Source organism: Apodemus sylvaticus, chromosome 2, assembly GCF_947179515.1.
Source record: "Apodemus sylvaticus chromosome 2, mApoSyl1.1, whole genome shotgun sequence".
Classification (NCBI taxonomy): domain Eukaryota; kingdom Metazoa; phylum Chordata; class Mammalia; order Rodentia; family Muridae; genus Apodemus; species Apodemus sylvaticus.
In genome coordinates this window covers 79,455,426-79,481,557 of record NC_067473.1, presented here as the reverse complement: position 1 = coordinate 79,481,557, position 26,132 = coordinate 79,455,426, and the positions used below count along the sequence as shown (strand labels likewise).

The following is a 26,132-nucleotide window of genomic DNA, read 5'->3' as shown; positions in this document are numbered from 1 at the left end:
GACAGATTTTATAGATTTTAGAATACCCACCTGGACTTATGTTTTCAGCATTTTCTATAAATCAACCCATGTTTTTAGATAAATGCATTTACTTCGAAAAAGAAAATTTAAATTTTGACTGTAAATGGTAAGGCTACAGTACCCACCATTCATGTAAGTTAGTATTAAGAATAACCACAATCATTATCAAACTGAGGGTGTTTACCCACATGCCCTCGAAATTCATCTCCAGTTTCTCAGGGGAACCTACACTGAATACTTGGGAGCCAAGGCCTAGGGTAATGGTCACACATTTTTCAGAGATATTGAACACAAGGTCTCTTCTCCACTTCCCTAGGACAGGCCAACACTGATCCCTGGGGACCACAACACTGATCCCTGGGGACCACAACACTGATGCCCTGGGGACCACAACACTGATGCCATGGGGACCACAACACTGACCTCTGGGGACCACAACACTAATGCCCTGGGGACCTCAACACTAATGCCCTGGGAATCACAACACTGTTGTCCTGGGGACCACAACACTGATCCCTGGGGACCATAACACTGATCCCTGGAGATCACAACACTGGTGCTCCGAGAGACTCTGGTGGAAACCGGTGAGAAAGGCAGCCTCTCTGCCAGACACAGGAGTAGCAAACATGGTAGTATCGTCCAGTAAGGGATGCATATGCCAGCTAAGGCCTCCTGGGTCTAAGATGCTGAACTCTGGCTCACAACCACAAGCTGTGTCCTCCCGGAGAAAACAGATTCACTGACTTTCAGCAGGCCGAGCCCATGCAAATGGCAGGCTGTACTTAGAACTGGAAATGACTAAGGCAGGGTAGGCACGCCTGTCTCATTTCAGAGAAGCCTGGAAGGACTGTGCCAGCCGAGAAACGCCAGTCCGGCATCAGCTCTGAAGCTCTGTCCTGCTCAGATGCTCCAGTCATAGGCTCATCTATGCAGATTCTAAAATGATACATTCCTTAACCACCACCAGTACAAAACCCAGTGCCACACCTGCAGTGAGCTTAAATCAGTTTCCTTTTATTAGACTCTTGCTGAAATGCAAATTGGTTACCAGCTCATTCACTGAATTCCTTATAATGTTTGAACAGCACTTGGTGAAGGGAAAATTGAAGATATTGATAATATTCACCATGACTCGAATGCATAATAACCACTGTGTGCGTGGTTCCCCACGGTGAGGGGAGAATGATGGCTTCCTGTCTGTTCTTTTCGCTACCACTGGGATGACTAAAAGAAGAGCTGGGATCATTATAATCATATTCATCACACACCTGTAAGGAACTATTACCTTTATGTAATAGGTACATTTCTAAAAAGCACATCTCTACTTTTGCAAAACAGAATCTACCTTATCCACTATCACAACCAGATTATTATCCAGTATAATATAACAAATCACTTTCTAAAATGAAGGCTACCTCTTTAATTTATGGTGCAGTATTTTACCCAGAGGATGTTTTTAACTTCTTAACAGCTGGGTGGAACGTCTTCCCTGGGAACTATTATGCAGAAATGCTGTCCTTTGGGGTAACATCATGTGGATTAGAGGTGGCGGTGAGAAACCTGCCAGGCACAGGATCAATGTCCTTAGCAATATCTTCCCAGTAAGGGATACACATGCCTGCTAAGGCCTCCTGAGCTTAGGATACTTAATGAATAAGGTGGACTCTGGTTTTCAAAAGAAAAGGTGCATTTTTAGAAGCATAACTATTACACAAGGTGATGCTTGCTGGAATTACAGATGGTTAGAGCTGCCCCACTTGGAACTCAAGAGTAGTAAATGCTCTTAACCGCTGAGCTATCTGGCTCAGCACGCCTTATTGTTATGGAGAAAAGCAATGCTGGCCTTTGTGATAACTAAGGAAGAATGATTCAGCTTCAGAGACACTATCCACATCACAGAATTCCAGACAGACAATGTAAGACACAATAGTTTACACCCAGCTTAACTGCCATTGCAGTGAAAAAGGCAAGTGTACATGTTTTAAATATGCCAAGTTCGAGCTCCTGGCTGTGCACTGATGACAGCACCCAGGAAAAGCCTGGTCCACAGTCAGCATGGTGTGACTGACATTTCTTTGGGCCTACTTTCTCTCCCCAGCTCGCAGTTAGATCTCAGGTTTCCCTATATACACTGCATGTCTTCTCTCGTATGTGAAATCTTGACGTAAGTGTGTGTGTGTGTGCGTGTGTGTGTGCGTGTGCGTGTGCGTGTGCGTGTGTGTGTGTGTGTGTGTGTGTGTGTGTGATGGGAGTAGAAACAGGGTCTTGATGGAGAGGGCAGGATCTTAAGGGTGAGAAGGCGGCCGCAGGCAGCGCCATTTGGAGAAAGAAGAATAGCAAGAGGGTCGGAGAGGATGGTGCGGGTGAATAAAAACAAAGAGTTCTAACTTTAAAAATATTAAAGAGAAAGGAATACAGCTAATACCCAAAACAGCAATCCTACTCTCCAACGATCAACCAGAGGGATGTAACCAGGGAGCATCCTCAGGTAAAAAGGGACACACAGTGAGAATACATGCAGATTTTAGCTATTACACAGAAATTCAAAATACCTTTGAACTGAGTCAACCATATACATCCAAGAACAAAAGTATATTAAAAGATGTAAGTGTAAATTCTATAAAAATTAAGGGTAAAAAAAAATCCCACAACTAAAATTGAATGGCAAAGAGAGAGAGAGATTTCAAAAGGAATGGGGTGTGTGTTTCAGTATTTGGCATTGATTATGGAAAAAGAAGTAGACATTCACTACAGTAAAAACATATACAAGCAAAACCATGGCCCAGAGGAACTCAGGGATTAGAGTTAGCTATAGAAGCATCTGGAAAAAATTAAAGCAGAGTCTACTCTCAGGTAGAGGATGGAAACAAAACAAATTAAAATGGTCCCTTAGGTGACAGGTAAAAAGGCAAATTTAGCAGTAAAATTTATGCAGAACAGAATGAAACTAAAAGCAAACATATCTGAGCATCAATTCACTGCAAGAAGCTAAACTTGCAAGCTACGGAGGATGCTTTCAGATTGGACTCAAATCTGCCTGTGTGCTATCTAAACCATGAACACTGAATCAGAAAAAGTTGAAATCAGTCCAAAACCATAAATAAGACAAATACGAATTCTTTACAATGTTGAAGATGGGGGCGTGGGGGGAGTTAGCGCCAGAAATATCAACTGCCAATTAGCATTGACCAAAGCAATAATAAAAAATTGCAAGGAGTCTGTGGTAGATCATTTCTACAACACCAGTGCTCAGGAAGTGGAGGCAGGAAAAGCACATGTTCGAGACCAGCCTGAGCTCTGCAGTGAGCCTTTCAAGCAAGGAAGGAAACAAACAAAACCACTCTAGGCCACCCAAGGAAGACCAGGCAGAGTTAGGGTTTTCATTGTGGAACTGTCTGCCAACATCTGACCCTATTAGACAGCACTTGAAGCATGATGCTAAGGCAGGTAACATGGCTAAGTAGTGAAGTGCCTGCCACAGAGGCATGAGGACCTAAGTCCAGATCCCCAAGACCTGTATAAAAGTTGGGCTCACATCTCTAGCCCCATCACTGGGCGGCAGTGGAGGACATAGGCAGATCCCTGGTGCTCACTGGCCAGCTAGACTAGCTGAACTGAGGAAATCTAGGCTCAGTGAGAGGCCCTGTCTCAAAATAGAAAGTAGAGAGCAAACAAGGAAGACACCTGAAGCTGACCTCTGACCTCCGTGTGTGCTCACACCTGTGCAGACACCCACAGGAACAATGCATAGGCGGGATATACTAACAGAAAGGCTTATGTAAATGGAAGGTAGACAACAAATCACTCCATGCACTGAGCATAAGAGATTCATTCTTTAAGTAGTTCTTAATATAGGCACAGAAGCACTCGCTGTACATTTACTGCTATTGTGTGGGGGGAAAATTGCCTTAACCAAAAGGCAGGAGCAGAGCAGATTAGACTCTCTTCAGAATCCAGTACAGGAAGTCTCAGAGAACACCTTCAAAACACCGGGACACTAAATAAACAACTGAACCATCCAACGAAATAAGGCTGTAACAGACAGAACATTGCCAAAGTCCAGGTCAGAGCACATCACAGCTGTCAGCGATGACTGTGATACAGACAGACAGGAGGACAGCTCCTGAGGACTGTAATGGCAAAGGCTCTGCTAAAGGAAGGAGAGAGAAAGGGAACCATTTTATCTGTGAGTTTAAAAAATTAGAAATTAGACAAATGATACATGTTACACCTTCTAAAGGCACAAGGCTTCTCTGCAAATCAGATAGCAGAACAAATCTTCCAAAAGATCAGAAAATACGAAGAACAGGGAACAGCCAGGAGGATGCTAAACGTTTCTGCTCTAACTGGAAAGCAGAAATTAAAGTGGAAGGCTTTCTGTTAACATGTGGATTAGTGAAGTGACCAAGAAAGGATGGGATACACTAAAAATATCAATGCAGAAAGGCCCTATCACCAGATTCCACCCAGCTGCTCTGGGAAGAGGTTAACTACAGACAGCAGACAAACCCAAAGGCTAGACAGACAGACAGACCCCCCCCCCCCCGCCCCAACTCCCACAGCACTGACCAATCTCACTTATGAGCAAGATCTGAGAAACAAAAATAAGCAGAAATCTGAATTATTTAAAGTAACACCATCAACCAAGGCCAGTTCAAAGACAAGAGTATTTCGGCCAGGTGTGGTGGTGCACACCGTTAATGCCAGCATCTGGGAGGCTGAGGAAGGCAGATCTCTGTGAGTTGGAGGCCAGAGAGTGAGTTCCAGGACAGTCATAGCTACATAGTAAGACACTGTCTTTGAACACCAAAGGCAGGGACATTTCAAGGCAAAAGCCACATACTGATCTAATTTCTCATAGTAGGAACGCTGAAAATCAGTACTGGCAATGTAGGCTCTGACGGTGAAGGTGCTTCCTGCCCAAGTCTGCAAAGGTGAGTTTGATCCCTAGAACCCAGGCAAGGGTAGAAGGAGAGAGGATCAACTCTACAGCATTATCCCCTGACCTCCACATGAGCACTGTGTCACACAAACCCACACACATTTCATACTCCCCCACATACAATGACATAAATAGAATTATTTCCATAGATATCTCGCGATTATAACACAAAACACGTCACAGTAAATGATGAGAGACTCAATACATTCCAGTTAAAGTCAGGAACAAGTCAGGAATGAATACACTGTCACTGCCTGATGTCACCACTCCAGAGGTAGGAGTCACTCGATTCAATTATAAAGGAAATAAAGCATGTATTTATATATTAGTTGGAAAGGAGCTCACTTGCCCCCTCTTCAGTAATATGACAATATACATGGGAAAACCTAAGAGAATCAGTAGGGAGATAACTTTGAATCATAAGGAAAGTTTTAAAGGTGACTCTTCAGAACCAATAAGCAAAATCTCAGCATCCCTTCTGAAAAGACCAACACCAGACAGACATTAACTTGGTCTATACCGTGCTGTAAACCTCAGTGACCATGGTGGAAATACAGATTTGCTTGCTTTTCAGAATGGGACAAGACACTCTGAAGTTCACACGCAAGGCTCAAGTCCTTGGATAACAAAAGGATGATGCTGTACTATTAGAAAGAATAGAGAATTAGTTGGGTAATGAATCTCGAGGGTCCAAACAAATCTATTATTTTTAGAAGTTTTTGGACACATATAATATATATGTATATATGTTTATATTGTTTATATATGTATATATGTATGTGTGTATATATGTATATATATTTATATAACATATTTATAAACATATATTTAAAAGGCACTGTGTGTGGGATGAGGGGAAAAGGCATGCTATTCAATAAAAATTATTGAGAAAACTGGAGAGCAAACTAGAAACATAGATGTCAATGTAGGGATCACTTGCCTTGCCTTAAAATAAAACCTAAAGTACTAAAATCTTAATGCCAAAAAAATCAGAAAACTATATCATATGAAAACTATAAAATATTAAAAAAAAACCCTTCAAGACAGGGTGTGGGGAAGAGCTCCAGCAAGCAATGAAGAAATGAAGACCCAAATCTGAACTCTCAGCTCCCACGAAAAATCTGGTCATGATTGCAAAATCCCAGTGTTAGAGGTGGGGCAGGAGGAGGACTCTGGGAAGGCACTGGCCAGCCTACCTCAAAAATTGGGTCTGGGGTCACTGAGAGTCCCTGCCACATGGGAATAAGGCTGAGGGCAGCAGAGGAAGAGTCCCAATGTTGTCCTCTGGTCTCTGTATGCACACACACCGGTGCATGCGCCAGTGCGCTCACACATGAGCCATTCACAGATGTACCACATACACATACATATGTGCACATGCATACATACATACATACATACATACATGCATACACACCCTACACCCTATACACTTCACACACACACAAACGTCCACAATAAGAAAGACCTTTCTAAAAGGCAATAAGAGAAAATGTTTCTGCAGTTAATAAGTATATAAAAACATAAAGCACAGTATTAAAGGCATACATCACTACAGATTGGAGAAAAGTCTTACTGACACAAGCAAACTACAAATTAGGGAGAAACTATTATCAGATTAAAATTATAGTAAAATGGCTTTCTTTATTTTTCATAAATGAAGAGTGTAAATGACATTAGATCACATTCAAAGATGCTCCACATTATTCATGGAGTCAAAAATGTGAGTCAAACCCACACAACACCATGGTGCGTCCATGAGATCATCCAGGCTCCCAGGGAGGCAGGGGAGGGGGCTCACTCACTCTCATGTACTGGGGAGAGTGTGGGGTTAAATGTATGAAGTTTTAGGGGCTGGAGAGATGGTTCAATAGTTTAGAGCACTGAATGCTCTTCCAGAGATCCTGAGTTCAATTCCCAGCAACCACACGGTGGCTCACAACCATCTGTAATGAGATTAGATGCCCACTTTAGACAGCTACAGTGTACTTACATATAATAAACAAATAAATTAATTAAATAAAAATGTATCAAAATTTACATGCACTTTCCAATTCAAGACTTTATGACACAGCCATACTTGTGAGAATTTTTTTTTAATAACTAAAGACCAGAAATTCACACTCTATGATGGTTAAACAAGATAGCTGTTTATAAAGAATATAGTAGACTTAGGTGTGGCAACCGGCATGGTCTCTAGGTTACAGTAAGTAAAAAAAAAAAAAAAAAAAGCAACCAGCAGCAAATGCACAAAGAGTGCGTAGGCTTCTATTTATGCTGTGTATTTATAGCCATGTTCATGCTTAGATATGTGGCGAGCATCTAGAACACGGAGTAGTTAGGTGGCCCGAGAATGGTCCATCCTGTGCATTCCTTTAAGCTTTCGAAGCATCTGTACGGAGTGTTACCTGTTCCCACGTTAAGACCACGGCTGAACAGATTCAGTAAGAGCTTTGCTAGTTCTGAGTTCCTAATTTGGAACTGTGAAGGTTTTTTTTTTTAAGCTTCATGCTACTCATAGGAGACCTGTGCCAGGAGCTCAGTAGAGCTGCTTGGTCTGCTCCTATGAGGATTCCCCACACACAGCCACTGCCCTCCATGGGGCTGCGGGGCACAGGGTTGGGCTGTGGTGGGGGGGGGGAGAAGGGAGGGTAGCGGGACTGGCCAAGCACACCAGGAAAGCAGTCCGAGGTGGAATGAGTCACTGCCCCAGCACTGCTCACAGTGAACTCCTACAAACACACGCTGAGCTCACGCCTTTATTGCAGTCTTCCTAAACTTTTTCTATTTTTATTTTTTTTAACCCAAGATTTTTTTTTACATCACCTGGGCATACAGATGTGTAAAAAAGGTATAAAAATCAAACATTCATGATCAAAATACATTGTACGAAATTCTCAAAGAATTAATAACAACAGTACATAAACAACAAGATTCCTCCATTCTTGGATAACCATGTAATGTGGACATTGTTTAAGGATTGGATAACCATGTAATGTGGACATTATTTAAGGATGAAAGCCAACGTGTTTTTAAAATTTTCCATCAAGACCTAAATCTCTACTGAGTTTTGATACCACAGGATGGGGCCATCTTTAATAGCTTTCAGAATTGCTTGATAACTTGATTTTATAATACATGCTGATTTTGCTCCTTTGTGTAAAAGTGTACTATAAAATCCTAGACATGTATTAGAGCCTGTTCTGGTTTGGTTTTTGTTGCTCTGATAAGTGACTGGCTACAAGCAAACTTGTGGAAGAAAGGATTTATTTCATGTTACAGCTGATAGTCCTCCAGGAAGGCAGGGTGGGGCAGGGACCAAGAGACAGGAGTTGAAACAGAGGCCTTAGAGGAATTCTGCTTGTAGACTTGCTCTCCAGGGCTCCTCAGATTTTTTTTTAAATACACCCAGCATCACCTATCTAGGGATGGCACTGCCCATCTGTAACACTAGTCTGGACCTGCCCACATCAATCACTAATCAAAAAAAAATGCCCAAAGGCTTGCCTACAGGTCAACCTGATAGAGGCATCTTCTGAATTTATGTCCCCCTCTTCCCAGATAACTCTAGCTTGTATTAAACCAAACTGACAAGAAAACTAAGGAGCACAGGGCCCTTTCAGAAATTGTCAGAAATTGTCTTAATCCTAAACTAAACTAAATAAATTAATTTATTCTGTTTTATAGACAGGGTCTTGCTGTGTAGCCTTGGGTGTTCTGGAACTCAATATGTAGACCAGGCTAGCCTGAAACTAATGGATCATTAGATGAATGAAACTCAAACAGCAGTTTTTAAACTCGAACAGTCAATCTAATTGGATACTTGCTAAGGAATACGTAAACCCCCATGCTCCCACAGGAGTGGAAAACTTTGCAGCTGCAGAAAAACACCACAGTTTAGGACTTAGCAGTGCTCTGGACTCTGACCTGAGGGTTTTCAAGTATCTGTTTTGGTGTTGTGTGGTAGAGTGGTACCTGGAGTGACGCAGGCATGGCCACGGCCATGGCCACAGCTGCAGGGAAGTCACATGATACAACCCAGGGAAGTCACGTGATGCAACCCAGATGACTGCATTCCTCGTTTGATGGGTAACTCTGAAGTTGTGTTTGGTCACTGAGTGTTCAGGGACCTTCTACTGTCACCACATTTCTGAGACTGCCACATTCAGATACATGATCCCACAGTCTAAAGAGTTATCCTCTACTCCAGGTGAGTCATTTGTGAATTGATTCCAGCTGGGAATCAATCCTTGCCATATGTTAAATGTGGAACACCGCAGGCTGCTGGCCACAAGACATACAGCTTGGAATCACCAGCTACTCACAACTGGTGACTTTCTTCTGTCCCTAGAAAATACGGATTCCAGTGTCCATAGATAGATGTTCTGGGCGATTGTTCTCAGTATACACACATCTGCCTGCCTGCAATTTACATGGCTAATGTGAACGTAACAGGGTGAGCATTCTCACTGAGAACCCACTGTGCATCTATAAACACCAGAAAGGCGCACACCAGGCACCAGCCCACTTTGGTCTTCTCTCTAGAACTCTGCTAGTGGCTTTCTTGACCTTAGAACATACACACTTGGGTAAAAAGCAGAACAACAACTCTAAACCATGCGAGAGATGTTGAAATGTGGGAAAGGCAAATTTTGCACTCGAGATAGTTGTCCATCTGACCTAGGAGCTCTAGGTTTAGTATTCATGTCTGAGTGAGTCAACTTTTCCTCTGATTTACTATAAAGCAGAACAGTGGGAACAAAGATATCTCATTCAGATATCAAGATAATATTAGAATAAACATCAGCTCTAAGTGGACACTTAAAACCAATTTCTGTCATTAAAAGGAAGTAGAAAGTATATTTCTTATTCTTTTTCTTGCTTTTCCTCTCTCTCTCTCTCTCTCTCTCTCTCTCTCTCTCTCTCTCTCTCTCTCTCTCTGTGTGTGTGTGTATGTGTGTGTGTATGTGTGTAAACATCACCCACTCTGATAAGGCACATTCATTTTTCACTATAGCTTTGTTCCCTGATGGTCATGGTTACTGTCTGCTTGATGGAGCTCAGTCTGGGATGAGCTCCACAGAAGAACACTTGCTCAGCATAGGCAAACGCCCTGGGTTTGGTCCCCAGCACGCCCAAAACAATACTTAAAGGCATGGTTATAAGAAGCCTTTCCTAAATAATTTATTAACAAAACAGCAGTTCACATGTTCTGATGATGGTAAGTAGCAATCTACTTGTTCCTATACAATTTGCTTTCACCCTGCCCTTCCCCCAAGAGAGACCTAGCTCTGCATGACATATAATATCAGTCCCACTTCCAAGATATGGAAAGGAGGTTCAGATCTGTAAGCAATCACCCTGAGAAGCAACTGCTGCAGAATTGCAAAACCACAGAGCTCCTAGGTCAGTGTGACAGCAGACCCACGCTCCTCTGCATCCAGCCTTTGCCAAGTTCATCCATCTCCCTGAGCATTCTTATAGCACACAGTGAAATTTGATACATGTGTAAACCATGTATTGAGCATGCTTGATCATGCTTGCCGAGCTTCTGGATGGTTGGCACTGTTCTTCCTCTTCCCTGCCCCTCCTCTTCCTAGTCCTCCTCTTCCTTCTTTGCACTGACGGGATCAAAGCCAGGGCTTGTGCATTCTAGGCATGTGTTCAATCTACTGTTGGGCCATATCTCTAGACCAGCAGCATTTACAGTCAACCATAGGTAGAAACATGTCTCATGGCCATCAACTCATGAATGCAGTATTAATGGACAATAAAAATCCATGGACGCTGATTCACACTATATTGTGGATTCGCCTTAAGTGTTATTGTAAGGAAAAGCAAACACACACACACACACACACACACGAACGCAAACAAACAAACAAACAAACATCCCAGTACTTGTATGCATCCACTGAGAAAAGGCCAGAATAGGCAAAGGCGGTATGAAGGTAGATTAATGGTGGTCAAAGCTGAGAGGAGAGGGCATGGAGCTGGGTTTCTTTGGAGACGCTGCTGCCTGACTCTGCATATGCTTTGCTTTAGTCACAGCCGAAAAGGCAGAATCCAGGGCATAGAGCATCAAGAGAAATAAAAGCACTTTGAAAACATGAATGTGAAGCCAAGGAGGAAGGCACTTCCACAGGTCTGGAGCAAACACAAAATGGAAGAAGGAAGTAGGGTAGGCCTGCCCTGACCAGTCCGGTGCTGAGCGGGAGCCAGCTGTGCCTGGTACAGGGTATGGCACGCTGCTCGCAGTGGACAGGCTTCTGTGGAATTCAGCTATGGGAATTATTTTGTAACGGTTTAGATCAAATGCATGTGGCAACATCGCAGTGACTTTCGTAATTTGTACAATGGTACATTAATAATAAGGAAAACATTCCGGAAGGCAAGCAGGCTTAAGACATAGGTGGGCCTGTGCGGTTTTGGTCCTGAGGGCTGCAAATGGAATACAGTCTGTAGAGAGGAAACAGACACCATCATCCAGGAGTCAACGCCAGCAAGGGAGACTGTTCATGCGAGGTTGATTGACAACAGTGGGAAATGCTGGATGTGTGGATGGGGAGAAGGACACCTTGCTGGACGGATGACCTAGGGCTAAAGAGCAGAGTCGGGGAGGGGAGCACGGGCAGAGAAAAATGAGTTTAATTTGAAATGGAGCCCTGGTGAGGAGACGCACAGCCCCAGACCCGGAAGGGCCGGTGCTGGCTGAGAGGTCTAGGAATCTTCTTGGAGACCTTCCTTCCTTTTCCAGCACTCTACTGCGCAGATCTGGAAAGTGTGACATTTAAAATGACTGAGTCACCTTTGTAAATGCTAATTAAGTCAGGCCGTGACTAAGGGTGGCAATGCTGATCTCTACCCACTACCCACCCCCTCCTCCAATGGGGGAGGGGCTATCCAGCTGAAAAGAAGTGCTTTCTCAGACTCTTACACTTAATCAGTCATGTGACCCAGTCATTCTGCCCAATGAGATGAGAGCGGATGGGGGGGGCATCATTTTCTGAATAAAAAAGGCAAAACCTCTCAAATAGCTTGTATCAGTCTTTAGCTATGTGTTCTCCTTTCCTCTAGACTAGCCATGTAAACCCAGAGATACAGCAGCCATCTTGTGACCATGAGGCAAAGAGATTTAGGATGAAGTATTACAACTGAGAGGGAAGAGACAGAGAGCTGGGAAGGAGCAGGTCTCTGAGGTGAGTGCTCCTTGCCACAGCCCCAGATGGCCTTTACTGGGAGGCTTGCCTTTATTTAAGGTAGATCCAGATGTATACACTCTTCCTGTTTATTTTGGCTGCTAAATATAATCCTAGTTGAATCAAGTCATATCTGGGCATTATATACAGACAGACACACAAACACAGGTTGTGGGAGGAGGAGGGATGGGGACAGAGAGAAACAATATGACTATCAGTATTTTAGTTTGAAAATGTTTAAAACACAACTTTACATTATTTACTTTTTCTACAGAGTCTTTCTCCTTTGTAAACTGGAAACTAAAAATGTTAACCAGTATGGGGACATGAGGTGGGATGGCTCAGTGGTTAAAACACTTGCCATACAAGCTTGAAGACCAGAGTTCAGATCCCCAGAACCTAAGGAAATGTCAGGTGGGATGTCAGGCTTGTAATGCAGCTTTGGAGGTAGAGACAGGGATCCCCAGAGCAAGCTGGCAAATGAGCCGAGCCATATCGGTGTGCTCTGGGCTCGATTGAGAGACCCTGCCTCTCTCAATAAGATGGAAAGGCAACCAAGAATGATTCCCACCAACCTTGAGTCTCCACATGCATGTGCATCCATATTTGTGCAAATCTGTACACATGTGCTCACAAATATACAAACATGCAAATACACGTACACCCACATGAACATGGAAAATAATCTGCAGGTACAGCAAAGAATTGGCTTCTAGAATGAAAAAATCCACAATCACAGTGTAGTGGCTATTCCTGGTTGTCAACTTGACTATATCTGGAATGAGGTACAATCCAGAATTGGAAGCCTCACCTTGATCCTAATCTGGATGCTGAGAGATACGAGTTTCTGACCTGGATCTTGGCATGGAGATCTTGAGGCATAGTGGCTATGAATTCCAGAAGATAAGAACAGGGAGATCTCTGAGTTCAAGGTCATCCGGGATTAGAGGCATGGTAGCACACACCTACATAAGGACATTGGAAGAAGGAAGATTTATTCTCTCTTCTTCACCTGCTTGCCTTGTGGGACTGCTAGATCCTTGGACTTCCATCCACAGCTGCTGCTGACCATTGTTGGGAGTTGGACTACAGACTATAACTCATCAGCAGATTCCCTAACTATGTAGAGACTGCCCATACATTCTATGACTCTAGAGAACCCGGAGTAGCACACACACAGTCATCTGTTAAGGGGCTGTGCTCCCAGACCCCCTCCTGGCTTTTCTGGTTGACTGGTGTTGTTCATGTAGACAGCTTCAGCCAAACCTGTCCACCCTCTCCTAAGGATCTCTAGAAGAAGGGATTTTCCTCTCCCTCAGGCACGCAGTTGAGAAAACAGCAAGTCTCTGGGCCAAAGTGTCCCGGCCCTTTACACAGGCACTCTCCTTAGCCGCGCTCTGGTGTGCCATCTCCAGAAGCACAGTCAATAAAGTTCCAGGAAACATGTATTATCCTCTGCCACAACACTCCCATTGTCTGTTGGCAAGAATCATGCTGAAGACTTGAATGGCAACAGTGCTGATTTTAAAGGCCTGCCAGGGGAAAGTTACCCAAGGTTTCAGGACCAGGAAGAGCTGGAAACTGATGTGTGTTCATCTCATGGTTGCTGTAGATGGGGTAACGATTTGTGTTTTCCTTTTTGCTTTGGCTGCTGGGAAGCTCTGATCAGTCTTTGGTTCTCCTCTAGATACTGCATTCACCTTATAATCTCTGCTGTATAGATTATCTCTGATCCCTATGGGCTGTGAGGTTTAGGGGTAATCTCAAATTCTGCCCCATTTGTTCCTTTTAGTTCACTTCATTATGAATTTTCAGTTGCTTTCTACCTACTTCTGGCAAACTCAATTGTTTTATGGAATGGGGACCATGTAAAGCCCATAGGTTGTAAAAGGCACCAGGTTACTGTTGTAACAAAAGTATCTCTAATTTGTCGAGGATCACCATGAATACAGCACAGTCCTATTTACCCAGCTGTAAGGCCTTGTTATCCCATTTCATAGAGAGAAATTGAGTCGCAGAGAACTTAGGGGACTTACCAAGGATCATTCAGAGAATCAACGGTCAACTCAAGCCAATGAGTTCTGAAGTGTACACCACACAGCTAGTACTCAGTTTCTATTTGCATGAAGTGGAAGCATCCTGACTTCACAAGTTAAATCTAAAAATTTTCATGTGAAGGCTCTTGGGATGGTTTTGCATCTCTCAGACTCTTAGCTTCACCCCGGCAGGAGTTAGTCATTAGCTACTAGGAACAGTAGATAGCAGCCTGGTGCCTTCCTCTGACGGCTGCGCATACCGATCTGAAACCACCTGTGCCTCTTCCCAGCTAACCCTGGAGCTGACTCCAACTTCCAGTCTAAAGATAGGTCTGGCTGTCTCTTCTGGGTGCCACCATCTGAGATTCATCCTGTCACTGGAATCCATCACCCACAAAGGATGGGACGTTCCCGAACATTTCCCAGCGGTGTCCGGCTCACTCATACGGCATTTTTACCACATCCGTTCTGCTTCAGTGTATGGCCCTTGGTGTGTGAATGCTGTTGTTCATGATGCAATGTCTGGCCGCACACCTGGTGTAGGGGAAGCCCCTCTGCAGTGCTCTCTCTCTCTCTCTCTCTCTCTCTCTCTCTCTCTCTCTCTCTCACACACACACACACACACACACAGGAAAGAGCCAGGTCACATAGGAAGGGGAGGGTTCAACTGCATCACTGATCACTGGCTGCAGCCAAGGAGAAGCAGGTGGTGTGTCTGCGGGGCGTCCGCAGGAGCCGGACTGCCCCTTGGCTCTGTGGCAGTGGCCAAGGAACTAATGAATCCTTTTCTCACCCAGCAGAACTCCGATTTACTAGTTCCCTCTTCGAGTTTGTTTTGTCATATGCTATGAGCCAAGTTAGTCAAATATTACAATTCCTTTCTAAATATTTCAGCAGCCAGATGGCGGGAGTACCGCCCTGAGAAGGCAGAACTCGCCAGGAGAGAACTGCGTGACAGGCTCTTGCTTTATGTGTGGGACAGTGCACCTACACATAAAGACGTCTTGGTAGGACTGCTCAGTGCTCTCTAGCCCTAAACCTCATAGTCCAGGAAGACAACATACAATGTGAAGTAGGAAGCTTGCAGTAAAACAAACATGTTCCTATATTTCTAAGTTTGGGACTCAGAGCAGACATAGTCATTAGGTCATATAAAAGGGCAAGTTTCTCAGGACATCACTCTTTTTATATTGTGACTGTGTCCTGAAAAATGATCACATGTATACAAGAAATTTTATTTATTCTGTTAAGTTATGCTTTATAAGCTGATTTTACATTTTTTTCATTTTTGTTTTTCATTGCTTTATTTTTGTTTGTTTTTGATATGTGTGTGTATGTGTGTGTGTGTGTGTGTGTGTGAGAGAGAGAGAGAGAGAGAGAGAGACTGAACTTGTGGAGGTCAGAGAACAATTTGCAGGGTCAATTCTCTCTCTACCACACAGATTCTGAGGGTTGAACTAAGGCTGTCAGGCTTGGTGCAAGCTCCTTTACCCACTGAGCCATCCTGCCTGCCCTTTCGTAGATTTTTAAATGTTAGCAGTGATATATTTATTATATCTGTCAAGCATAGAAGGCAGGAAATGTCTAGGCTTCCTGATGAAAACCCTCTCTGTTCTTCAGTGTTAATCTCATTTGGTGTGGCAGCTCCCTCCCTGGCTCTGTAATTCCTTTTGTGTGTGTGTGTGTATGTGTGTGTGTGTGTGTGTGTGTGTGTGTTAGAATGACTGCAAAATCTCAACCTGTACTCTACGGCTGCTGAACAATAATCGCCTAACAAGACCGTTGCCAGGCTGGCCAGCTGGCTGTCTCCCATTCCTGAAACTGAATGTTCTTAGACACACACGCTCTCCTCCGCCCCTTCTGCTGCTGGCTGACTTAGTGCAGCACCATGTCACACTCACAAGTGTCTGAAACCGAGGCTCCTGGAAGGACTCAAAAGGGGTGCACAGCAGCCCTCCAGCGCTAGCTGGGCAGTCTGACATCCCCACCCAGATTAGGGCGCGACAATTTATGGGCGGTGCATTTCTAGTTTGAAGTGTGCAGACCCAGGTCCTTATCCTCGGCACATTCTGTGAACCTCTGTCTCTTCATATTTCTCATCTGTGGAAAGGCACACTAATTACAGGAACCGCAGGACTCTTGAGTTAATGCCGATGGAAGCATTTACAGTGTCTGGGCATTTCCTGCTACTTCTCCACTGTTTTTCCTCCCCTGTCCTTGTCCCTGTTTTCCTGATTTGGTTTTTGCTGGGTTTAAAGTGCATCTCTAAAGTACATTAGCTGGCAGACTGCAGCAGCCTGTGCCCTTCAGCATCAAATATCCACTTAAGTTGTTATTAAAGTTAAAAAAAAAGCCACAAGTAAGGTGTGCAAGTCTAAAGCATGTAACTTCCCGAGTTTCTATGTACGGGGAGCAAGTCCAGACCAAAGTGCCTTGAAGACCTGCCCAGGCCAGTAGGGAGCCCAAAGGCAGCCTACTTCTGACCTCTACTGCTACTTTATACTTTAGAGAGGATAGCTTTTAGAAGAAGGCTGGGGCTGGACACGTAGTTTATGGGTGAGAACCATGATCTTGTTGAAGACTAGGATTCATTCCCAGCACCCACACAGTGGTTTAGGAACATCACATCCACAACTCCAGTCCAGGGGCTCCAGTGCCCTCTTCTGACCTCTAGGGGTACCAGGCACACAGCCGTGCACAGCTGTACATGTCCGCAAAAGACTTACACAGAAAGTAAAAGGAGTGAAAGTTAAAAACAAGACTGGAGTGTCTGATGATTATAATGCGAACTGGTGGTGAGAAACCCTCTCTTGACCCTCTCTGAGGGGGTGAAGGCTTCTAGCAAGGACAATGAGGCACACAGGCTTTTAAAGTCACGCAAGTCTGCCCAACAAATGTCCTCATTTACATCCAAGGACCCCAGGCACAGAAGAGGAATGCTAATGTCTCACTGGAAACTTTCCTCAATGTCCCCGAGTGTGTGTGTGTCAGAGATGCTTCTGGTTTGTCCTGAGGCCATTAGACAGGCTTCCTGGATTTCTGTGCAGGACTTCTATCCAACTCAGGTTCTCACACTCACTGCTGATACTCCAACACGCACAAGACATTGTTCCCACAGGAGAATGGGTGCCTGCCATCCTACCAGAGAGTCCAGCCTCTTCCTCTCTCAGGTTTGCACCCCTCGAGCTCCTGGCTAGGTAGCCAGGGGAATGGCCACAATTACTCAGTCCTGCACACCTCCAAAGGACTTTAAAGGCCATTTGTGGCCAGATGTAAATGGCTAGAGATAATAAATGGACACCTACACACTCAGGCTCCTGACTTCGGCAGGCTTGCAGATAAGCCTGGGGGAGTCAGGACATGAGCTCCTGGCTGCTCTGTCACCAGGAACTGTGTGACCTTGGATAAGTCACTTTTCCCTTCGGAATTGGCCTTCTTCCTGAGGGATGGTCCAGTATCCTCAATCCTTGTCTGATTGTTCAGGTTCCCGGTCTCTCCTAATCGCCAGGACCCTTCCTTAGGAACATCCCCCACGCCAACGAGATCCACCCTTTTGTTCTCGGGGGAGGGGTGGGGGTGACGTGGGGAAGGGAAGCAGAGCCCCCTTGGGGCTTCAGGCCTAAAAGGCCTCCATGCCAGAAGCTGATTACGGAAGAGTGCTGTCCTGGGAGGTCACCAGGGAGCCCTGAGGTGACCTGGTGTCGCCATGGTCCCTTTCCGACCTGTGGCGGGCGGGGAGTGAGTGGTTGCGGCTCGAGCTGCGTGGAGCAGCGCCGGGACTTAGTCGCGCCTGAGGACTACAGTCTGGAGAGGGTCCTGGGCACTCTCACGCGCCCAGCGTCCCTAACACCGCGGAAAGCCACTCCGCCTCGGGACTGTCCCCAATACCCTCCGCGACAACCCCAGTTGGCCCCTTAACCCAGGGCCCGGACCCGAGCAGAGCAGCTACCTGCAGCTGGCCGTACCCCGGCTGACTAGACTTTAGCTGGCGCTGCCGTCCCCCTCCGTCCCCGTCGTCTCTGTCGTCTCCGTCGCCTCGAGGATCCTGGTTGGTCTGCGGACAGTGCCTGGCGTTGCTTCTGCGCGCCTGGCTGAGCCGGGCTCTGCGCTCCTCGCTCGCTCGCTCCCAGCCGGGCTTAGGCGCTGCCGGGACGCGGAGGCGGAGTCGCCGCCCCCACCTGCTCCTGGCGGCCGCCCTGGAGCCTCGCCACCCGGCGCATGGGGACGGCGGCCCAGAGGGCGGGGTCGCTCCGGCACCCGGGAGGCGGTCCAGGCTGCGCAGCGCAGCTCCCAGGTACAGAGTCCCGAGTGGGAGCCAAGGGGACAATAGGACCAAGGGCTGGAGTTCCTCTGTAAGCCACCTCGTCCGTTTATTACAAACATTCCTGAGCCCTAGCTAAGCCCCAGACAGCGCTATAAGCAAAGGGGACAAAGGGAGAATGGGACAGCCTGTTGTCGCCAGCACGAGCAGGTACATCCGGTGTGCACAAGCAGAGGAGCACCCAATTCAGACCTGGGCTTGAGAGGCAGGGGTGGGTGTGTGAGTGGAGACAGCTGGGGGCGGGGAGGTAGAGAAAGGTGAGAATGAAATATCCTGGTAACACAGGGAAGTAGCTTCGGGTGAGGCTGAAGGGGAAAGAAATAGGTTTGAAATCTAGAGTAAGCCTTCCGAGTGGAGCAAGTCGCTGTCCCACTTCACCACCCCACTGTCCAGGGTTTGGCTGATGCTGTAGACTTGTGCCCGAGGCTCCTGTGTACACTGTGCTGTTCCAAGGGCAGCAACTCCGGCTGGTATTTCATGACTCTCACATCTTAGGCATTCCTGCCTGATAAGGATGTCCTGCTGGACTCTTGACTGGTCCTTTACTGCTTGAGGTTCTTCAGCGAGCTTGTTGCTGGCTCTGCAGGGCCCTACAGTGGGCTAGCTAAGGAGCCAGGTTCTCCACCTTCAAAACCTTGGCTTCCAGTACTGGGAACACACCTGAGGGAGTCAGTGCCAGCAGATGACTTACCACACCGGATTACAACCTATCTCTCCATTCACGTGGTCCAAGTTTATATGCTCAGTAGACCTCAGCTACTTTCCTAATTATTTATGTTTATAGCCTGACAAACTTATAGCTATAGCAAGGATTGATAACACACTCAGGATGTCTTTTGGTTTATGTGAAGAAGGGATTATGTGTAGAACCATAATGTTGTGATTTCGGACAGGGGACATGAAGAATATACTTCAACTAAAAGTCACTAGCGGGGACATGAAGAATATACTTCAACTAAAAGTCACTAACCATTCTGCACTAATTATTGCCAAGGATAATCTTGGGCCATTAATCCTCACTCTCGTTACTTAGCTACTTGGGTTCTGATTTGAAAAGGAAGGAAAGCTCAGTTTGCAGAGAATTATTATTTCCATGGTCATGTAGAAATCCCACCAGGTTTTCTATGGAACCCCAAAGTACAAACTAGTTAGTTGCGTGGAACATAGTCATTTATTTTGCAAGCTGGACAGTTTCTGCAAGATACACTAATTCAGCTTTTTATAATGCTTGATTCAAAGGGATGGTGTCTGTAGAGTGGGGCTATTTGGGGCTGAAAGCATCATGAAGTTTTTGTGTTCAAGAGCTTGGTGTCTCATGGCACATGTGGTACTTCCTGCATCCTTTTTCTCTGGACATTGCAAAGGATTGAGTCCCAGGGAGGCATGTTCCAAGTAGCTAAGCTGCTCTCCCCATCGCCTCTATGGACAGAATCTAGACTGATGGCCCGTTAAAGATGAAAGAGTACAGTGCCAGTACCTTTCCTGATCACCTAGACTTTCTTAGCATACTTGCCTAGCTGTGTTCAATTAATTCCCAATGCTACCAAAATAAAACGAAGCAAAATGCTCAAACAACAACAACCATAATAAACCTTTTCAAAGTTAATACAGTGGGGATAGATGAGATGGCTTGGCTAGTAAGGCACTTGTTACCTGGCGACCTCAGTTGGCTTGATGAATTGAAATTGGGAGTTGTGTGTATCTGTGTGTGTGTGTGTGTGTGTGTGTCTGCATGTCTGTTTCTGCCCCTCCATTCCCTATTCTCTTTATGCTTTGGTAGCTAGTGATGCTACAACTAGATTTCAACCAAGAAACAACTAATGTGATACCACCACTATCTACAATAGATAGAGTAGAAGATGGAGGCAGTGAGGTCACTTGAGACAGCTAGGCACCTAAGACAAAGCCAGCAGCTGTCCAACTCTGGACTTTTTATTAGATGAAAAAAATTGTTTGTATAAACCACTGATAAAGGGGTTCTTTCTTTCTTCCTTCCTTCCTTCCTTCCTTCCTTCCTTCCTTCCTTCCTTCCTTCCTTCCTTCCTTCCTTCCTTTCTTTCTTTCTTTCTTTCTTTCTTTCTTTCTTTCTTTCTTTCTTTCTTTCTTTCTTTCTTTCTTTCTTTCTTTCTTTCTTTCTTTCTTTCTTTCTTCCTTGCTTCTTTCCTTCCTTCCTTCCTAACATTAGTATTTATTTATTTACTGTCCATTTCTTCACAAGTAGGGGAGACTCATTTGGAAAAGAACAATTTTTAGAGGTCCAATCTTACAGTTAAATGTATTTCTAATGGAAAAGTATAACTCGAGAAGAAACCTTCCCACCCCCTTCCACCATTTACCAAACACCTGCAATAGCTCACTTGCAGGTGTATGTTTATGTCAGCTCTGCAACTTCTTGGGGGTCTTTAGGAGGAAAGCACCAAGGAAACCCAGGTGGTCTACAGCATGTCTTCACTTCACCTTGTCAAATATTTACAGACCAGCTATTACATGGTCAAAGCGCTCTGGTACTCAGAGAATGAACATGGATTCGCAGTTCTGTCCTCTGGGAAGTAGCAGCTTAGCCATTAGGAAGGTGAGAGGAGGAGATTCTGTGTGAAGGGTGAGCACATCCTGGATGGAAAGCCAATTCAGAAGTGATGGACCCTCGGGAGGGCAGCCTTGTGGAGGAGGGAGGCGCCGACACCAAACTGCCTTCATGGATGCACAGATATGTCTAACGCCAGGGCTTGGGGAGGAGGCCTTCAGGGAAAGTCTGAAAGAGCTTGGAAATACTTGTGTCAAAAAACGCAACTTAAGAACCTTATGGAAAAAAAGGTTTTATATAAACAAGTTGCACTCATGTAGAGTTTAATGTACATGCTGAGGTACCCACAATCTTGGTCAACAGATGCACTGTTTCTGTCAGCCTGGAAGATTCTCATATGTAACCTGTCACAGGTTATTACCTCCAGCCCAGAAAAGTCACATATCTGGCACTGTTAATTTTGTCTTTTTTATGCTCTAACCATATGATGACTTGAGACTTGCCCATATGTTCTACATGGGTTGTTTTTTGTTTTGTTTTTGTTTTTGTCTTTACTGTTTAAATTAGTGTTTCCTTGTATGGATAGGCCAATGTTTGTTAGTGGACATTTGGCTTGTTTCCAGCTTGAAAATATTACAAGCTAAGCCACTCTGAATATTCACATCATAGCCTTTTTGTGAATAATCATCTTTAATTTTATGTCATTAACATTTACAATAAAAATGACCTGAGGACCATAATGAGGCACTAAGTCACACACACAAAGAGAGCCTTAATGAAACATCAAGAATTGTCAAAGATGTCAGCAACTTGGAGCCTTCATCCATTGCTCAGAAGAATATGCAGTGGTCCAGGCGCTATGATAGTTCATGTGCTGGTCAGTTATGTTTCAACTTGACACTGGAAAGAGGAATCTGAATGGAGACAATGACTCCAACAGATTAGCTTGTCTGTGGAGCATTTTCTTGATTGACGACTGAGGTGAGGGGGCCCTGCCCACCATAAACAGTGCCATTCCTGGGAATGTGGCTCTGTGTTTTATAAGAAATCAAGCTATGGAGAGCAAGCCAGCAAGCAACATTCCTCCATGGCCTCTTTCTTCAGTTCCTGCCTCGAGGTTCCTAGAAAGTCATCTAGTTGACTTTCTAGATGATGGACTTTAATATATAAGCTGAATAAACCCTTTCTTTCCCAAGTTGCTTTGGTCACGGTGTTTATCACAGCAACCAGAAAGAAAACTAAGACAGTGTGTCTATTCCCCTCAAATGTTAACAAGAGCAACCATATAATCTAGAAATTCTTCTCCAGGTCCTAAAAGAAAAGTCAAATACCAGCAGGAGCACAAACAGAAATCTTGTACTTGTACAACGGTTCTTCCTGGACTGTGAGTAGAGTCTGAAGCCCTGGGAGAGTCTGGAGGTACAAGTAGTACCAAGCCTAGTAAACCCAACAATAAAGCTTAACTTATAAATTAGATACAATAAGATGCTAGTGATAATGATGAAGTAATTATAACAATGTACTATGCTATTTCACAGTATTGTACCTTAACTATATAAAAGCTCACCTCCTTTATGCTGTGAGTAGAAAGGACAATCCCTGCAATGGAAGGACCAATGGATCTCCTGAAGCCCTCCTTGCTTTCCAGGCCTGTCACCTCTTGGGAGGATTAGTTTTCTTAACCTGTCTTTTCTCCGCTTTTTCATAGCCCATACTGCCTATCATTCACAAAAGAAGTCTACCCTAAGATTTTTGTTGTTGCTGCTACTGTTGTTATGCTATTGGAGTTATGGAGATCCGTGGTTTATAAGGACTCCCCCAGTGTTATCAAAATAATCACCCGAGCAAGCTCAGAGTTCAGTCGCCAATAGTGTTAAATAGGGAAGCTCAGAAGCTAACAGGCTTGCGCAAGTCAGGGGGTTTCTGAGAAGAAGAACTATGCATGAAAATGACTCCACAGCACTCATTTCTGTCTCACTGCCCAGCCCAGCGCTAATGAAGGACAGCAGCTAGCTACATCACACATGAGGTCTCTGCTCAGTGGTGTCCAGTGCCTCCATCTTGGTAGATTCCATTCTATTACAATGGGTAATATTCTTTAAGAGAAACCCATTATTCTGGCGGTGATGACACACACCTTTAATCCCAGTGCTTGGGTGGATCTCTGTGAGTTTGAAGTCAGCCTGGTCTACAGAGCAAGTTCCAGGACAGCCACAGTCATACAGAAAAATTCTGTCACAAACAAACAAACACCAAAATCAAAGCAAAACAAACAAACAAACAAACAAAAACAGGATAGCCAAAGCAACATAAAGAAACTGTGTCTCAAAAACAAACAAACAAACAAACAAAAAACAAGCAAGCAAACAAAGAATCCTATCTTCCTTCTAAACTTTCAGCTAATGGCGCTAACATTCAGTGATTTTCTTAAGTCCCAAACTGGGTTGCCCTATCATCTCACCATTTTTTACCCCTGCCACCTGGTCTGTCACATTCTGCCTCCCACACACTTTCCGCTCCTTGCCGACTTCTGCTGCTGTTGTTGGAGTTCATGTCTGGTCTCTTATCACCATCTTCAACCTAGGCTTACAGAACCCCAGGGCTCCGGGGCTCCAGGGCCGAGGGTTCCAGGACTCCAGGGTTCCAGGGCTCTAAGGCCCCAGGACTCCGGAGTTCCAGGTCATTACTCCTTTCCTTGAAATCACTTCGAGCTTTCTCAAGTGCAACTTGTCTTCTTGCAAGCCTTAGTCATTCCCTTCTGCTCTTGGGAAAAAGCCCAAAGAATTTAGTACTATATATAATGTAACCTACAGGACCAGCCCCATCTCATCTTCTGCCTCTTATTCCTAAAACTACACAGGGTCTCAGCTAAGCTCTGGGATTTACCATATGCTCTCTGACCACCTCCACCCACACCATTTCTTTGTCCACATCTTCCTGCTCCTTGTTTTCCCAAGAACATCTTCCTCCTATGATATTCCTTCCTTTGAGAAAGCCTTCTGGACCATCACAGTAGATCAGGCCTTTAGTGTATAAAACCCCCCTCCTCTCTCCCAGTTCAGCACCTAGAGCATGCTTTGGCAGATATTTTCTGATCTGTATCCTTGAAGGTAGAAATGCTGGCTTACTTTAGGGCCACTAGTACCTTGCATGTCAAAAACCATAAAATAAGGCAACACTCAATTCTTGAATTAGCAAGTTAACAAAAAAGCTTCACCCCTTTACTAACGCAGCCAGAGAAAATTCTGCAGTCTCAGAGGTGTCAAGCCAACTAATGTAGATGCACTCCCCCCTCTCTTAGTGAGACAAGGTTCCAAATACACAGGAATGCTCTGGAAGCACAGCAGGCTGATAAGTCATGGACTCTCCCTTCAGCAGCCTTGAGTCAAATCTCTACTGTGTAACAGTTTTCTTTATACTGGAGAGAACTTGCAAACAACATCAGCGCAGAAACCAAATGTTAGAATGGAGCAGTAGTCCAAGGTTATACAAGCACACTCTAGATTGCTCAGTCTTAGGACTCTCTGTCCTCACACTCCCTAAACAGACAAGCTGTTTGCGGGATCTCCGAGAATTGACTGTCCTCAGAGGCCCTGCATAGCAGGTAACAGTGGCAGCGCATAATGTTGCATTCAAGTGCCGTTTATCAGCATCAGTGGAGGGGGATGGCTCCGTTCTCAGAAACGTTGGTCCATTAGGTGCTGCACCAGATCTCAGTTAGTCAGTTCTTCAAAAGAGGGCCTGTGTGTCTCCCTTTACACTTCTCACAGGTGCCAAATGCAAATATAAGACGAGCCTTGTGCTTTCCTGTCACAGTGCTGGTGCCTGTTGGCCAGAGACAGGGTTGTAGGAAGAGAGGTACTGACGGAACCCCACCAGTGTTCCACAGTGAAGCAAGAAGTCACTGTGCCACGGGAACCCCTGGAAGAAATGAAAAATAACCAAGAGCACACTTCACCAGGTGAAGGTGTTCACCATTGGCTGCTCAAGGAGAGTAGGCAGGAGGCCCCTAGTCAGGAAGGCAGACAGAATGGCCGAAAAGGTGAAGAATGGAATAGCACGTGATTCTGAAGAGACCCCGCGCATGGGACTGGGGGTGTTGAGGATGTGACCTCCAGTTCATCTCCACACAGCAGAGATCTGCAGGATAATGTCGGTGAGGATGGGAAAGAGGAGCTGGGTGTCCTTTAGGACAACAGAGAAGTGCCAACTCACTGTCTTTAAGAGGAGAGGACCTGGGTAGTCAAAGTCCTCCATGATGCTAACGTCATGAGGTCTAGGACTGATCAGGTAGGTCTTACCCTCCCGCCAATCCATGTTTCCTCATCACCATGTCCTGAGCATCTTCCCAATGTGGGTACCCAAACCTTCTGCTGTTCCCGGATGTTCTTTGTCCCTAATGTTTCCTGGGATGCATGTTTGGTCCCCAGTGTACTGAGGTTTAAAAGGCAGCAGGCTTTTTAAAAGGTGGGGCTTGGTGGGAGGAGATTGGAGCATGGCCACCCAGGAGAAGAGATCAGAGTTAGCTTCACAGAAGGGTTTGGAATGAATTTACTTTCACGGAGGAGGCTGTTTTTAAGAGCAAGAGACACCCTGCTCTCACATGTGCTCTCTCTGGTGTGTGTCTGGTTCAGAACATCCACCATGTCGTGACACAGCTAACAGGCCTTGCTGTTGGTCAGCACTGTGCTGTGTAGACTCAGCACACAGGATCACGAGGCAATGAACTCACTTATGCATTACCCAGCGTCAGAGGCTCGAGTACACTAACACTATTACACTAAGGAGAACTAATAACCTTTTGTGGTGACTCCATCACTGAGTCCTTTTTCTATTCCTCTTCGTTCTCCTCAGGAAGGCAGACATCATAGCTCCTTTTGCTTTAAATAGAAAAAAAAATGTCCTTAGGGTAGCTTTGTTTTCAGTGATGAAACAGTATATGTGCCTTGGCTCCTTCAGAAAAAATGGAAAATAAAGAAAATTATTAAGAAGAAAATTACAAATCACCCCATAGTTATAACATAGATAATCATGAATTGTATTTTGGTTTTTTTTCTGAGCTACACCTCCATCTATATAATATATATGT

At 45.0% G+C, this 26,132-nt stretch overlaps 1 protein-coding gene across 2 annotated transcripts in view; it reads right to left on the bottom strand.

Moving 5' to 3' along the window:
• The window catches only part of Wipf3 (WAS/WASL interacting protein family member 3), a 75,125-nt gene extending 56,709 nt beyond the window's left edge, over positions 1 to 18,416 (bottom strand). For both annotated transcript variants that reach the window (XM_052173763.1, XM_052173764.1), the window contains exon 1: positions 18,148 to 18,416. The gene's annotated coding sequence lies outside the window, so the exon portion shown is untranslated. The remainder of the gene's footprint in view (positions 1 to 18,147) is intronic.
• Positions 18,417 to 26,132: the final 7,716 nt, after the last annotated feature.